This window comes from Schistocerca serialis, chromosome 7, assembly GCF_023864345.2.
Source record: "Schistocerca serialis cubense isolate TAMUIC-IGC-003099 chromosome 7, iqSchSeri2.2, whole genome shotgun sequence".
Lineage (NCBI taxonomy): Eukaryota > Metazoa > Arthropoda > Insecta > Orthoptera > Acrididae > Schistocerca > Schistocerca serialis.
This window is the reverse complement of record NC_064644.1, coordinates 547,153,189-547,171,022: the sequence shown is the minus strand read 5'-3', so window position 1 is coordinate 547,171,022 and position 17,834 is coordinate 547,153,189. Positions and strand designations below refer to the sequence as shown.

The window sequence follows — 17,834 nt, the reverse complement described above, 5'->3', positions numbered from 1 at the left end:
TTATTTTCTACAAGCCATGAACTGAGGTCATGTACGGCACTACTGCCTTAGTATCTGATCCTTGTGCTTGCATCAGCCCAGTTGCTGGATGTAATATTTCTAGTTCTCTCTGCATTTCTTCACTAGCCGCGTTCCGTTCTGTTTCATCGTGGAGTAACGCAGTTACCTGATTTTTCAAAACTTAATCAGTTTCACTGAAAGTTACTGAACGCGTTTCTGGTCATTGTGTAACCCCTTTATATCGACTCAATATCAGTAACAAAATTAATTGTACTAATCTTTTCCAAAGAGTCTTAGTGCACTGCCTTGTCTCATGACCAAATCCTCTACAAGTTTCACTCGGTAATGGCACTGCCTTAGTGAACAGTAATTCATGCCCTAATAAATCACAAAACTGGCACATAGTAGGGTGTAAATATTCTACCCAGCAGTTACCTCTGAACTGTGAGAGTTCTTCGAGCTCTTGTGGCCTATACAATGTCACTTTAGAGTTACTGTGCAGATACCTCCGTCTTAACATGGGTCCAAAACAAAAGAAAAACACCCGAGGCGAACAGAAATCGGCCACTTAGCTGCTGATGTACAGTTGAGGCTCATCGACTTCGGCACCGCTGGCGCTCTGTGTGTCTGATTGCAAGTTCTCCTGAAATCGCTCAGTGCGTCAGAATCACTCTGTGACGCGAATGTAATGTGCCACAATCACTGCTGACACTAAGGTTACATGTCAACTGAACTTCCTTAAATTAATATTACGACCCAACCTGGGATGTGTTGTTACCTGGAGGCTGAACAAAGAGTGGGGGTAAGCGATCTAGTGAAGTTCCAGGGCGCTAATAAAACATTATTAATGGCGAGAGTTTTACCATCACTCCATCTTGTCCCGGCACTGCCGGCAGCTAACGTGCTGGGTCGGCGCTAGCTGAAAGTGCGATATGGGACGTCAATGCCCAGCGAGGAAGTTGCTGAGGACCGGTCCCGACGTTGCATGTGGTCAGCGCCGTGCCCCGTAGCAGATTGTGGCGGCCGTTTGTCTCCACGGCCCAGGACGGCTGAGCACTTCTGCGAGAGCCCCAGTCCTCTTGATGACTGAGGGAGCACATAATCTCGATTACAGAACACTGCATACCGCTGTTGTCGATTGTCGAGATGGTGTGGAGGCGGAAGACTCAACAGCAACACAACGGACAGCCCGAGTGGCGGTCCCGGCACACAGCCGGTGCTTGTACTGCCCGAGTAACGACGACTCAGACGTCCAGTGCCCAAGTTGTACAGGCTGCTGACGATCAGATCGGCTCTTCATCCACGGAAGATCGGCTCGACCCCCATCCTCCGTCAGTCACTGTTATGGCTGGCAGGACTGCAATTCTGAAGTCTCCTCTATTGTTAGATGGCTGAACAGTTGTAGCAGTGGACTCCACGTTGTAGACTGTTGTTGAATTCACGAGATAATCGTGCAACTTAAAAGAGCTGCTTTCCATCGGTATCCACAATGCAGATTAAATGGCCCCTCTCTCATAATGACCTTAAGAAGGGCGGAGGTTTTGTACCAGATGACGTCGTGAACCTCCCCACTCACCCACCCACTCACACTGGTGATCGAATGTGCTCTTATTTTCTGAGCCTGTCAGTGCTCTCTGCTCCTCTTACATTTAAGTTCAGGATACCAGAGCGTTTCTGTAAGCAAAGTATGCATCCTGGAACATGTTTTTATGATAGCTGTATGTAACGTTAGTACCTCTATCCTCGTTTTAGTAGCACGTTCTGTCTGTTCAGCACTGTTGCTGAAATGCTGTATTGGTTGTTCTTGGATTTCTTCTCCCATAGTTTGATGAAACGTGTTCATAGGTTGTACTTCAGGCACCCCGTATTGGCATTCAGTTAGGACACCGTTGCATGACCGGCAGACAAGCCCCACTTAGCGAAGTCACAGTAGGGTACTAACAGACGTTTTTTCCTGTACTTACATACTACTCTAATGTGTGACTGTATCATTCCCAATCGGGAGCTTACCACACATTCACTCAGTCAGTGTGCAACGCCCATATTTATTATCTTGCATCCCCACGAGAATTTTTGCGAAACAAAAACGTTTTCATCATAATAATTTTAAATCAGTTCATTGCAAAAAATGGTTCAAATGGCTCGGAGCACTATGGGACTTAACTGCTGAGGTCATCGGTGCCCTAGAACGTAGAACTACTTACACCTAACCAACCTAACGGCATCACACTCATCCATGCCCGAGGCGGGATTCGAACCTGCGACCGTAGCGGTCGCGCGGTTCCAGACTGTAGCGCCTAGAGCCGCTCGGACAGTTGATTGCATTTCACAAACTTTGTTTGTAATTACATTATTTCAAATTAATGATGTGATGACGGACCAAAATAACTATACGTCTTGTACTTTACTATAGCTCAAAAGAAATGCTAGTATTATGTATAGTACCTTGTGAATGATGTATGGTTCAAATGGCTCTGAGCGCTATGGGACTTAACTTCTGAGGTCTTCAGTCCCCTCGAACTTAGAACTACTTAAACCTAACCAACCTAACGACATCAGGCACATCCATGCCCGAGGCAGGATTCGAACCTGCGACCGTAGCGATCGCGCGGTTCCAGACTGTAGCGCCTAAAACCGCTCGGCCACTCCGGCCGGCCGTGAATGAAGTAACAGGTTACAGATAGTAACATCTATAGCATAATTCGCATACGTTATAACAACATTCTATAAACTAACGACTACTACAGTATGCAGATTTACCTCCATCGTGCTAAATTCTGTCCTATTGGTGCGTTAGATCGCGAAAATCGCGAACTGGTTGGAGAGCCCCGCCCATAATGCTCCAAAAATTCTCGATTTGCTAGCTGACGTACGGTTTGGCAACCACGAAGACTAGCAGTAGAAACTCTCGGTGTGGGCGTTATCGTGCTGAAATGTAACCCAGGATGGCTTGCCATAAGGAGTAACAAAACTAGGCGTAGAATGTCACTGATGCACCACTACGCTGTAACGATGCCGCGGATTACAACCAAAGGGGTCCTGTTATAAAATGGAATGGCATCCCTGATCACCACTCCCTGTCGTCGGGCGATATGGCGGGGGACAGTCACGTTGTTAACCCGTAACTGTACGGGCCTTCGCTGGTCATTTATGCTCAGTTCGAAGAGGAACTTATCACAGAAAACAACTCTACTACAGTTAATGGGGTTTCAGAGCGAATGCGCCAGACGCTACTGCTACATCTACATCTACATTTATACTCCGCAAGCCACCCAACGGTCTGTCGCGCTGACCACTCAGCTACCGGGGGCGGACAGTTTTACAATGTGTAGATACATCCTTCCTGCTTGTTTTCAAACTTAGTTCAACCTGTTTCCGTGAGTGGCGCCGTCACAGCATGTCTTCAAGATGGCTGCTATACTTGACGTTCTTCAGAAGCAACGTGCTGTCCTTGAATTCCTGTGCTGTGAAAGCGAGACAGTGGGAAACATCCACAAGAGGTTGAAAGAGGTGTATGGAGATGCTGCTGTCGATCAAAAAAATGGTTAAAATGGCTCTGAGCACTATGGGACTTAGCATCTGAGATCATCAATCCCCTAGAACTTAGAACTACTTAAACCTAACTAACCTAAGGACATCACACACATCCATGCCCGAGGCAGGATTCGAACCTGCGACCGTTACAGTCGCGCGGTTCCGGACTGAAGCGACTAGAACCACTCGGCCACCGCGGCCGGCTGCTGTCGATCGCAATAGAGTTAGTCGGTGGGCAAGCAGGTTACGTGGTGAAAGTGGGCACAGCAATATTGAGGATGGTCCTCGCAGAGGCAGTCCTCGTACTGCACACACTCCAGACAATGTGCAGAGAGTTAACGAATTGGTGAGTGCTGACAGACGCATTATAGTGAACGAATTATCACGCTGCGTTGGGATAGGGGAAGGAAGTATTTGCAGAATACTGACAGTGTTGGCGTTAAAAACGGTTTGTGCCAGGTGGGTTCCCTGGAGGTTGTCAGTGACTGACAAAGAAACAAGAAAAACGGTATGCAGCGAACTTTCGGAGAATGGTGGGGATGAATTTCTTGGAAGAATTGTGACAGGTGATGAAACATGGCTCCATCATTTTTCACCAGCGACGAAGAGGCAATCAGTGGAGTGGCATCATGCAAATTCATCCAAGAAAAAAAATTCAAATCCACACCTTCTGCTGGAAAAGTTATGGCTGCGATGTTTTTCGATTCCGAAGGACTCTTGCTTGTGGATGAGTATGTGACGACACTGAAGAAACTTCAATCTCGTATGAGTCGTGCTGGACCACATCGGCATAAGCAGGATGTTTTACTGTTTCACGACAATGCACGGCCACATGTCAGTCTAAAAATCATGGAAGCGATGACAAAACTCGGATGGACAACGCTAAAACACCTGCCTTACAGTCCTGACCTGGCTCCATGTGACTATCATCTTTTTGGGAAACTGAAAGACTCTCTTTGTGAAACAAGGTTTGAAGATGAAGACTCCCTTGTGCACTCTTCAAACAGTGGCTCCAACAGGTTGGTCCAGAATTTTACCGTGCGGGTATACAGGCGCTGGTTCCAAGATGGTGTAAGGCAGTTACAGGGATCGAAGGCAGGGATCGAAGTTATGTGAAGAAATGAAAATATTGTTCCTAAAGGATGTATCTACACACTGTAAAACTTTCAAACATATAGAATAAAAGAAAGGTTAAAAAAATAGTGTGCATTTCTTTTGGAGTGACCCTCGTAAGTTCTAGGGGACTGATGACCTCAGATGGTAGGTCACATGGTGCTCAGATCCATTTGAACCATTTTTCGATCTGCCTTCATCAACTTGCTGACCAGGTCCCAAAAGTGGTAAGAGATGAATGATAAAAGTAGGCCAATACGTGACAACAGTGAACAGGTCCAGGTGGGTGTAGATTTTAGTAGTGACATAGAAATGAGGGCATACGCGTGACAGATTAGCATAGGCGGTGCGTCGAACTGCAAGGCCACGGTAACACAAAATGGCTAGTACTGTTCTGTAGAGGAACTTAATAGCGGAGGCCATCATCCTGTAGGCATTTTGTTATTACTGGGACCTACATTCTGCATGTACAAAAAGAGTAACTGTAGTAGTAGGTTGGACCTAATCCCGCATGAAAATGACCTACTTTAGAGCCCATTCCTTTATTAAACAATAGTTACGATATCCATGTTTCATCAGTCCCCTACGCACCCGATAGCGACTGTTTAAACATTACTGTCAACATCTACTGGTCGTACGACGAACTGACTCATTATTAGGAAAAGTGAAATACGGCCCTGTTTTCCCTTATGTTGGTTCTGCAAATGGCAGGATTACAATCCCAGGAACGTCTTCCGATTTTTTCCTGTTGAACTAATCTCTGTTTCTAACATTTTTGAACTGTGTAAGCGTCAAGATCCCGATAAAGCGATTGATTTTGTATCAGCTATGGTTATCTTACTGAGGATGGTGATATGAATGGTGACATACAGGGATACTAATACTAGCAGTATTATTGTTAGTAGTAGTAGTAGTAGTGATGGTGTTAACACCAGCATTGACGTTAACAGTGGTACTAGTTGCGGTTATTTAGTATGTTGTCTTTTTAACGTTAGTGTCCAGTGCCTCAAATGAGAATCGTCAAAAAAATCGTACATTAAACTAGAGATAAAGCAGTCATTAATATATGCTGGACTTTGGAAATAATTGCTAAATTACACTGAAAAATTTACTTATGTCCTCAATAGCCACAGCTTCCTCCGCCGGCCAATTTTTATTGTTTATAGATGAAATAAAATAATGTCACTGCGCTCTGTCCTGTACCCTGCTGGTTCTGATGTCATATCCCACCTCGACATTATCGTTACCAACGTATAAAGATATTGTTTACACCGCAGTGACATTATCCTACTCCACTTGAAATCATGCCTGAAATGGGAATATTTGTTTCGCAGAGCACTGGAAAACCTACACGAAGTTCAAGGATCGATATTCCACTTTTGTAATTAATTCGTCATGCGCTAATTAATTAGTTACGTAATTAATTTTCAGTTTATTTGTTCATTTAATTGTATGTTTTAATATAACGCAGGGCGTGGTCATATACTCTGCTTGTGACTCACAGATTTATGAAGTGTCTATACCGCATTTTCTCGTATTTTCAACCAAACAAGATGGCACAAGACTTCATAGAATAACCATCCATACTGAATACTCAGTATCTTAAACAAATTAAAATGTATCCTGCCACAGCTGCACTCAAATGGATACCTTTTGTTCCTTGCCTAATTTTATCCATTTGTATTTTTTCTTCCAACTGTGTTGAGCTTTTTGCCAGCCTTCGTTTTCTTATCTTTCAAAATGAAATCTGATCTAAAGGTGTCTATTCCACAACAGAATGCAAGAAATCAGAAAAATGTAATCTTGTTCTGTAAGTCCCCAGAATAACGGAACGGATAACAACAAATTTTCCTTATTGCTACTCCTAACTGGTCCCTAGTGTCGGGTGGAGAACAAGAGGATGTGCACGTATCACAAGAGTATCCTGAATGGGAAGACCTAAACTGTTTTAGATTTAAAGATAATGCCCTGACGAAGACTTAATCTCTGGATTATTAACGTGACATAAAGCTGTAGCACACAATCTTACATCAAGTGTCTCACATAATTTGAGAGATAACTTAACTGGTGTTCCTCCACATAATGCACTCAGTTATGATGGGACCAATGTCAATGATGACCCTGGAAAAACACTTGTAATTTACAGACGTGGAACAAAGAACTTTGAAAAGCTATTCAGTCACTACTCAGCAACAAGTATCGTGATCTGTGGATCACCTGCTGGGGACTTTCTCCCTCTCTGAGTGAACAAAGTAAGAAGCTCTGGATACAAAAAGACACAAAATGCCATCCTTTCTGAAAAAAAAATGTTGTGCTGCTGTGGCTCGATGGAATTGGACTTCTCATGACTGGATTCATTTTGGTAACGTTTACACACTGAATTAACTATATTCTCTCCCAAGAGTCATATATCTAGAAGATATTAAAATTACACTGGGCGGTTATGTAGCATCTTACTTCAGGCCAGAAGTTCTGAGACTCTGTACTGCTCACGGTATAAAGTTTATTTGTGTGCGACTGCGGTCAGCAAACCGAAGATAGCCGCTAGAAGTTGCTTTCTTCAGACTTGTGAAAATGGCATGGACGTAGGTTTTAAACAGCTAAAAGGCTATCTATGAGGAATTTCTATTAAAAAATATAAAAGAACTTTTTCAATATTCCAGCGCAGGAGATGGGTTGAATTGTGATATTGCTGCTACTTTTTCAGCCTATGGTGTTGGGCCATTAATCACTTGTAACCTAAAGATATGTTTTTCTTATTTTTAATTTCGAATGGTGCTTCTTCAACATAATTGACCTAAAAAGTCGAGAGTAGTGATTTATTGTTCAAATTAATGATGAACCACATCTTGTTTCAACTATTATCTCAACAAATCTTGAGATTTGGAGGAAACATTTCTTGTTGCCAGCAGTGTGCACATATCACAAAAGAAGATGTGATCAGTCTCGCCTCAAAACAAGTATGTGATCGACCATCTATGTTTTATTTTTTTATACGGCCCTCTGCTAGGAGGGAAAGCATCGTGAAAGAATTTTCTGATGCCTTTACCTGTCATCACCATGTACTAAATTTCGACTGATGCTAACATAGCATGATTCGTGTCTGGAAGCAAAATTCTTAATAAATGATAAATTTCACCTCGTTCCTCGTGTAGCGCCACTACCAGGTTATGTGTAAAATTTGTGAGAGGGTGTGGTGGAACATTGTAGTAGCCGTCGATGGCCAGTGAATGTGATGTGTCGGCATTAAGTTTAAGACAGCGCGCGCGTGGAATTATTGCGAGATGTGCTAGCTTCGCTCGGCGTAACTTGCCAATGCAGCAATGGTACATGGCGCATTGACACAACAAATGTGCCGCTATTTGGTATAAATAACAGTTGACTTTGTAGCAGAGATTCGCAGTCTAGTAGTACCACTAGAATGCAGGGGCACCACCAGACCAGAAGATGACTCGGAGCGACAACCCGCTGCCGCAGGTTCGAGCCCCACCTACGTACCAGCTCCCTACACAAAAGTGCACGCCCTCCGGACTCAGCGCCACAGAGCAGCCACCCACTAACATTGCGGTGGGCGTGCTTCTCGCCGCCCGCCTTCGCTGTCTTCGTACTGTCGTTTATTGAAGAGGAGTACCACTGCAAGTGTCCTGTTGGTACACTGCCTTTGTCAATTTTGTGGCAACATAGCTGACGGCCTGGCGCCGATTGCAGACATAGGAAAGCAGGGAGTTGGCACAAGTTACTGGTGGCTGTGACGACACTAGCGACTGACTCACTGACTACCGGTCCACTCCTATGCAGCCACAGAACCACTGTATCAGCTGCAAATAGTCTCAATTTTGACAGCCGCTTCTTCCTGGGTCTCATCGGCCTTCCATTCAGCCCCACGCCATGAGAATGTAGCCTCCTATCCACACCAGCGAGGTCAGCAACACTAAAAAAAACTAAACTCCTCCCGAACAGGCCATGAAGGCCCAATGGTCACCGACCGGCCGCCGTGTCATCCTCAGCCCACAGGCGTTACTGGAGGCGGATATGGAGAGGCATGAGGTCAGCACACCGCTCTCCCGGCCGTATGTCAGTTTCCGAGACCAGAGCCGCTACTTCTCAATCAAGTAGCTCCTCAGTTTGCCTCACAAGGGCTGAGTGCATCCCGCTTGCCAACAGCGCTCGGCAGACCGGATGGTCCCCCATCCGATTGCTAGCCCAGCCCGACAGCGCTTAACTTCGGTGATATGACGGGAACCGGTGTTACCACTGCGGCAAGGCAGTTGGCGAGGTCAGCGATACCTGATTAGAAATTTTACGGGCTGCTTTCGGATTCTTTTAGGAGAAAGACAGCTATGGCAATGCGGAATTGTAATGTTGGTTATCTTGGCGGGGCGCATGATGCCGGCCTTCATCGTCAACAACTATGCAATGATGATGACGTCGTAACACGTCCATTTGTGTTAAAAATGCAGCTGTTACATGGGCTTGAGTGCATTATCCAATTGGCAACAACAACAGTTCCCTGTCGACTCTCGCTGTATGTGGGCTGATTGGAAGAAACTAGTATTATACCTTGTTTACGACCATATTTCCACTTCGGTAACATTTCTGCCACATAGTACTATTATTACTGTAAGGACGCAATTTTTAACACTTTCACCACTAATTTCTTTTTCAAAGCGATATGCAATAATTTTTGGTTTTTTCGGTTAGTTTCATAGTCAAAAGTAACAATATGAATAAAAAAAACTATTTCCATTCAGTTCGGTTACAACAGGGAGAGGGATGGGACAAAAAGTTTATTCATAAATACTTCTGGTGTTTCAGAAGACCCTGCGTGGAAACTACATGGCATAAAGGAGGCAGACATATCTCTCCATGTTTTTAACTCATGTTACACGTGCTCAGTATAGCCGTTTCTGATGCGGCAAACGTCAGTGCGTTCGTGCAATTCATTAAGGAGAACTGCGAAACAGCAGCCCACTTTGGAAATCTGTTCATTGGGTAGCCTATCTGGAAGCGAGAACTAATTCGATGCGACAACATGGAGCGGAGGGTTAACAATGAAACCTGAAGAAAGCAAAACCTAAAAGAAACATTCTATAATAACAAGAATCTTGCTAGCAAAAAGCAGAATTTTCTTTTGCCAGTGCGGCACTGATACATTCCATGATCTACAGCGAATTCTCAAAGTTTCTCAGATAACCTATCGTAGGGCACATAACTCCCATTAATTGTGAAAGGGTTTTTTTTTTTTTTTCACACGTGACATTCATCCGATCTCAGACTCCATTAGTTAATGTTCACTCATACAGAACTGTTCAACTGTTTTCATAACGACTTTTACTATCTTAACTTGACTGAAATCTTATTAAGTATTTTGCAAATGAAAAATATTGCCACTCAAGTCACATCAGTAAATTTAGTACATCCAAGCAAAAATCACTGCTTACCCGCTTGTGGCTCGTCAATGTAGCATATAACATTTCAGGAGACTCACTATATTTTAATCAGTCTGATGCTTTCTTCGCACAATCTTCAGGGGAGTATGAAATTCACACATTGTTCGAAAGTGAAGTATTCGTCATTACTTCACTTCCATTTTTTTACGTGGATCCAGTCACGGAAATAGTTTCCGAGATTCTGTTTACATTTAGCCTGTATATGAAACTGCATATCCATGACGTCAATGTACGAGCAAGTAATACAGTTTCAACTTAAACTTCACGTATATGACGGATTACTACCTCTAATAATTCATATCAGTTGTAGGTTATCTTGACCGGAAAAAAATATTAAGCTATACGATTACTAGTTGATATTCATTTGCATGGGTGGGTGGACAGACATTAACGACGAAATTAATTCGAAATAAAGTCTCCGAATACGAATATTATGGCATCAGTTGTGTTAGGTGTAGATGTACTACCTAATAGGTAGTACGTCTGTACATAGCACAACTGATGCCAAGGCAATCGAATTCGGCGAATTTATTTCGTGCTACTTAATACATTACACATCAATATTCTAATTAAAAAAGTGAGATAGAATGTCTAACATTTTGCTCTGTTTAGTGTTGCTACGTCAGGCAACAATCATATATTCGTTCTCAGTTCGTCGCCACTTAGCGCGTTATTGCATAGATCGTACAATAAACATTAATGTGGTGCAATATGGGTTCACAGCTACTATGAATTTGTTAAATGATGTGATGTCCGCTTTAAGCTGTAATTGTTTCGATTTCGCTATGCAATTCGGCATTTCTGCTATTTTTAAGCGTAAGATTTGGTACTAAATCGTGTCCACAGAAATAGCTTCCCATGATGTTCTTATGCTACTTTTCATTATGGTACCATTGCCATCGATTATTATTAATAAAATTGGTAGATTTATTATTCATATAAATGTGAATAATTTACTACTTCTATAAGTAAGAGTTTAATAAGGTGGCTCGATTGAGTTGTCCGGAATTTTAGTTATTGCATGTTTGACATAAGCTGTACAATTTAATTATATGTTTTCTATCGGTTTCCGTCGTAGCAACCAATCTCACAAGAAGGAATAAAGCTGTACAAATAGATGTGTATACAATTTAACTGCCCATGGGATGAACTGAAAACTATCAGAGCCATAAAATGTTGACAAAACAGACCATGATTTAGATACTAGCACTGTGGTTAAACACAGCGATCGTTAGTGGTGTAACACGAGGACTATATACTGGCAGGAGCAGCCAAGATGAACCTCTTCCTGAGCTAGGAGCCAGTGTAAATGTTATACTAACAAGGAAGCCCTTGAATGCGAGGTGGCAAGTTCAATTTTCATTAATGCTCATTTGAAAGTGTTGTGTTAACAATTATGACAGGAAAAAAGTTAGTGCTAATAACTCAGCGTGTGCATCATGAAGGTGATAGAAAATGAGTGTTCGGCAGGTGCAGAGATCAACTTTCTGTGGGAGATATGTATTATTCTTCACAAAATGAACACTGTCGACATTCAAGAAATGTTCAAAGCAAACCAGTAATTTGCATCATGAACACCGAATGAGAAATATCTCGCCTCAGTGACCAAGAAAGTTCGCACCATCAAGATCGAAGGCGATCACCTTGGAAATTACAAACAGTGCAGGATGTTCAACTAGGCAGACACTCCTAAAGAATTCAAATGCAGTTACACTGAAGAGCTAAAGAAACTGGTACACCTGCCTAATATAGTGCAGACCCCCAACCGCGCAGAAGTCCCGTAACAAGACTCGACTAAAGTAGTGCTGGAGGAAACGGACACCATGAATCCTGCAGGGCTGTCCAAAAATCCGTAAGAGTATGAGGGGGTGGAGATATCTTCTGAACAGTACGTTGCATGGGATCCCATATATGCTCAATAATGTTCATGTCTGGGGAGTTTGGCGGCCAGCGGAAGTGTTAAAACTCAGAAGAGTGTTCATAGAGACCCTCTGTAGCAATTCTGGATGTGTGGGGTTTCGCATTGTCGTGCTGGAATTGCCGAAGTCCGAATGCACAATGGACATGAATGGATGGAGGTGATCAGACATTATGCTTACGTACGTGCCACCTGTCAGACCCGTATCTAGACGTATCAGTGGTTCCGTATCACTCCAACTGCACACGCTCAACACCATTTCAGAGGCTCCATCAGCTTGAACAGTCCCCTTCTGACATGCATGGTCCATCGATTCATGAGGTTGTCCCGATACCCGCAGACGCCCATCCGCACGGTACAATTTCAAACGAGACTCGTCCGACCAGGCAGCATGTTTCCAGTCATCAACAGTCCAACGTCGGTGTTGACGAGCCCAGGCGAAGCGTAAATCTTTTTGTCGTGGAGCCGTCAAGGGTACACAAGTGGTCCTTCGGCTTCGAAAGCCCATATCGATGCTGTTTCGTTGAATGATTCGCACGCCGGCACTTGTTGATGGCCCAGCATTGAAATCTGCAGCAATGTGAGGAAGGGTTGTACTTCTGTCATGTTGAACGATTATCTTCAGTCGTCGCTGGTCCCGTTCTTACAGGATCTTTTTCCGGGCGCAGCGATGTCTGAAATTTGATGTTTTACTGGATTCCTGATATTCTCGGTACACTCGTGAAATGGTCGTATGGGAAAATGTCCACTTCATCGCTATCTCGGAAATGCTGTGTCCCATCGCTCGTGCTCCGACTGTTACACCACGTTAAGCTGACTTAAATCTTGGTTACCTGCCATTGTAACAGTAGTAACCGACCTAACAATTGCGCCACTTGTTATCTTAAAGAGGTGTTTTCGACCGCAGCGCCATATGCTGTCTTTTTAAATATCTATATTTGAATATGCATGCCTATACCTGTTTCTTTGGCGCTTCAGTGTACACTGCTGTAGCAGGGAAATAAGAACTGATGGATTTTGATGGCATACAACCGAATGCGGAACAGTCTATCGTGGAATTTATCGTTAAACTGGTTATCATTTAAAGTAAAACAGCAGATAGTGAGATAAAATGCTTTATAGACAGGGAGAAAACAAACATCCAGAGGTTCGGGTGGTATGAACTGCAATATCACACACTTTTAGTATTTGGATCAACATTCTTTGTTGCAACAGGATTCCATGGGCTCCTCGTAATTATTGGAAGGATCTTCGAAACAACATGCTTACTTCGACACTCAATATATCAATTCTCAGCAAGTCATCACTTTGGATTTGAAACAGCAGCATGATATTGACACTTCGTAGATGTAGTATGGTTATTCCTATATATCCTAATTTATTGATGAGGTAGATAATTGTTTTTGTAGTACAAGCAGTATAATTTTTATACTCAGGACAGGAATCAAGTAAAAGTATGTAATTTGATCAGCTATTAGCCAAAAGCAGTGCTCATACCATAGAGGTAGTTCTCTTAAGCCCATTTTCCCACTTTGCTTGCTGTGACGTAAGCATTCCCTACTGCCTTTGGAAGATCACGCAGACGGGAAATAATCGCAGAGGACAACTTGTCGCAGCTCAGTAAATAACTGCCCAGCCAATTTTCCACCCAGATTAACAGTCGGTTTAATTGTATACGAATCCCTTTAAGTTTTGGGGTCATTCCGCAGTTTGCTGTTCAAGTTGACACTTTTTTAAATATCGATCTTTTATGTCGTCCAGTCCTGTAGCACTTTTTGAAGTTACGCAACCATCCATTACTACCCTTGAAGTCACTGAAATCAATGTCGTGCGCACTTTGATGTCCATAACGTAGCAGGCCACTACCATGCACATCTTGTAAATTTTATCGAGCATCCTTGAAACGCACAAAAATCAATTTCTGTAATAATTGCACTTTTTCCTTCCTTGAATATCTGTAGTTTTTCTTACGCACTACACTGTCGTACTGGCTGGACTTATTCGAAATCTGTTCACAATTGTTTTTTGACTATGCTGCGGATGATCTTCCGTGTAAGTAATGCTGTTAGTACCTGCTCCTTGGACTCGATTGCCCTTCACTAGATTTCACTGGAGACACGATTTTTGACTGTCTGAGAAGGATGATGAACTACGTGGTTCGAACCTGTTTCAGTATCACTTTCACTTGTTGAACGCGTATTGTCATTACTGTACTCCTCATGTACATTTACCGCAGTTCCTTCTCACTCTGCGAAATTCCTTTACTCCTTTCCCCCGAAATGTCAGCTTCGGAAATGGTTCTTGTAGATATAACACTATGTTTTCTTTGTTTATAGTTCCCCTTGGTCTGCTTTGTATCAACACCAGTAGGCCTGTAGCACTATTGTGAATTACGCGTCGACTAAGTAGTTAGCCGGCCGAAGTGGCCGTGCGGTTAAAGGCGCTGCAGTCTGGAACCGCAAGTCCGCTACGGTCGCAGGTTCGAATACTGCCTCGGGCATGGATGTTTGTGATGTCCTTAGGTTAGTTAGGTTTAACTAGTTCTAAGTTCTAGGGGTCTAATGACCTCAGCAGTTGAGTCCCATAGTGCTCAGAGCCATTTGAACCATTTTTTTTTACTAAGCAGTTCAAGTGTGCCCAGAAGCCTCATGGTCTGCTCACCCTTGGACACCTCCAGTCCACCAAATGTTTCCATTAGCAGCGAATTTTGTGGCTGTATGGTAGACAATGTGTGGGGCGTCGCATGCTGTAAACTTCATCAACCTTTTCGATCTCGTGCTCAAGGGGTTCCATGTAAGATCCGCTAGTGTAACAGTAAAACACAAAAATTATAAAGTACTCTTTGTCAAGTGATTGTGTAGTTCACCTTTGCAAATGGAACTAACATCAAGGAGATCTACAGCTTCGACTGTGACAAGAAAATAAACATATCTGTAAGGGGTGGCATAGATGTAAGATACGTGTTCCACTACAAATATAGACAATTCTGCTGTAAAAAGGCATGACAGCCGATTCATGACAATGCTCAGCAGTTTTTTCCTGTGTTGTGAAGTGACTTAGCAACAGATTCGTGCCACTGCTCAGCAATGTTTTGGAGCAAAACCACTGAATAACATAGAAAAATATGAGAAAAACTTGAAGAAATCAGTAAAGGTGGCTTGCCCCAGGGCTGATGCAGAAGTATGTCAGTTCATGGCAGGTGGTGATCCTGTGGATTCAGCGATAGCCTTTATTTCCTACAGTTGATAGTAGTGAATGCTTTCTTCCTTCACAGAAAGATCCACTACCAAGTGGGACGCACTGGAAAAGCATACTTGCCTGGAACGAGTTCAAGAAGGCTATATTTAGAGAACTGTCCTTCCCGAGAGAGACGTAAGAGGCAGGAAAGACCTAGACGTAGTTCTGTTCAGAGATGTTACATCATAAGGAAGCAAACACCAACTGCTGTACTGCCTACAAACGGATGTTCGACTGGGCAGCACAGGATATTTGCCGATCATGGATATGAAAGAAGGCCTCAAGGTTGTATCATGCAATAGGATAGTCAGAGAGAAGTGCGTAAAATGCATGGGGAATTTAAGTTTCACTGCAAGTAAAAACTGTTTCTTGAAATTCCACGGTAAGTGGTGATACGAGCTATGAAACTGTTCGAGGATAAGATAAAAAGTGCTATGAAAAAAATAGTAAATAAGCTGAAAGACACTTTGTTCGCAAAAAAAACTTCTCAGCATTGTCTTGCCATATGGTAACAAACCTGAAGCGGTGAATAAATAAAAATTAATTCAAAATTTCTGTGTTTAAACTGTTACATGATAATTTGTGGATCAGGTTCTATCGCCAGATACTTGTTACATAACATGAGGCCTGCAAAAGGGGAGTCAGAGGGAAGAAATTGATAATGAGACGGATTTATGGAACCATAACTGAAAAATTAATCTGATTATTAAAGAAGATACTATTTAATATAGCAAAATGTAGGAGTTTTCTATGGCGGAGTGGGAGTGATGGAATGGACTGAAATACGCTAGCATGACGTTGTCGAATGAAAAAGATTAAAAGTGGGTATCCAATTGTCGATCTAACATCGGACCTGTCCTGAAGTACAGAATTACAATTGGAATACACGGACACTGTCCCAGGATGTAAATATACAATCCAAACGAGGATGGAGTATGTTACAAAATGCAGCTGACTTGGCTGTTTGAAATTTAAAAAAAAAAATCTAGAACCAATGAATTTAAATATCAATTCCTGAGTCACTAGTGGTACGTCTTCATATATGGCTCTAAGTTCTATAGGACAACATCTGAGGTCATCAGTCCGCTAGACGTAGAACTACTTAAACCTAAGGAGATCACACACATCCATGCCCGAGGCAGGATTCGAACCTGCGAACGTAGAAACAGCGCGGTTCCGGACCTAGAACCTCTCGGCCACTACGGCCGGCGGTACGTCTTCCCAACAGTTCTAAGGGTATCGTGTAACTAAACTGAAGAGCCAAAGAAAGTGGTACACCTGCCTAATATTTTGTAGTGCCCCCGCGAGCATGAATAATTTCCAAACCACGACGTGGCATAGACTCGAGTAATGTCTGAAGTATTGCTGGGGCGAACTGATACCATGAATCTTGCAGGTCTGTCCATAAATCCGTGAGTACGGGAGGGCGGGGGGTGGTGGGAGGGGGCGAGCTGAGGCACAGCACGTTGCAAGGCAGCCTACATATGATCAATAATATTCATGTCTGGGGAGCTTGGTGACCAGCGGAAGTGTTTAAACAGAGTAGAGTGTTCCTGGAGCGACTTTGTAGCAATTCTGGACTTGTGGGGATCCCATTCTCCTGCAGTAATTACCCAAGTCTGTCGGAATGCACAATAGACTTGAGTAGATGCGGGTGACTGGACAGAATGCTTACCTAAGTGCCACCTGTCAGAGTCGTATACAGACGTATCAGGGGTCCCATATCACTCCACCTGCACCCGCTCCACACCATTGCAGAGGCTCCACCAGCTTGAACACTTCCCCTGCTGACATGCAGGGTCTATGGATTCATGAGGTTGGCTCCATACCCATACACGAGCATGCGCTCGATACAATTTGAAAAGAGACTCGTCAAATCAGGCAACATGTTTCCAGTCAACAACAGTCCACTGTCGCTGTTGACGAGCCTAGGCGAGGCGTAAAGTGTCGTGCAGTCATCAAGGGTTCACGAGTGGGCCTTCGGCTCCTTTCGACGATGTTTCATCGAATGGTTCGCATGCCGACACTTGCTGATGGTCCAGCATTGAAATTTGCGGCAATTTTCGGAAGGGTCGTACTTCTGTGACGTTTAACGATTCTCTTCAGTCGTCGTTGGTCCCGTTCTTGCAAGATCTTTTAGAGGCCACAGCGATCTCTGAGATTTCATGTTTTACCTGATTCCTGATATTCTTGGTACACTCCTGAAATCGTCGTACAGGAAAGCCCGCACTTCATCGCACGTGCAGTGATTATAGAAACACTTTCAAAGTCAGTTAAATCTTGATAACCTACCATTGTAGCAGCAGTAGCCGATGTAACAACTGCGCCGGGCGGAGTCGCCGAACGGTTCTAGGAGCTACAGTCTGGAACCGCGCGACCGCTATGGTTGAGGGTTCGAATCCTGCCTCGGGCAAGAGTGTGTCTGATGTCCTTAGATTATTTAGGTTTAAGTAGTTCTAAGTTCTAGGACCCCCCCCCCCCCCCCATGAACCATTGACCTTGCCGTTGGTGGGAAGGCTTGCGTGCCTCAGCGATACAGATGGCCGTACCGTAGGTGCAACCACAACGGAGGGGTATCTGTC

The 17,834-nt window shown here is 43.6% G+C and overlaps 1 protein-coding gene and 1 pseudogene across 1 annotated transcript in view; one reads left to right on the top strand and one right to left on the bottom strand.

Annotated features, from left to right (window-relative positions):
• Nucleotides 1–17,834, top strand: part of LOC126413238 (semaphorin-2A-like) — a 1,385,371-nt gene that overhangs the window by 1,215,370 nt on the left and 152,167 nt on the right. The gene's annotated exons all lie outside the window — the stretch shown is intronic.
• LOC126413520 (5S ribosomal RNA) lies at nucleotides 8,803–8,920 on the bottom strand (annotated as a pseudogene).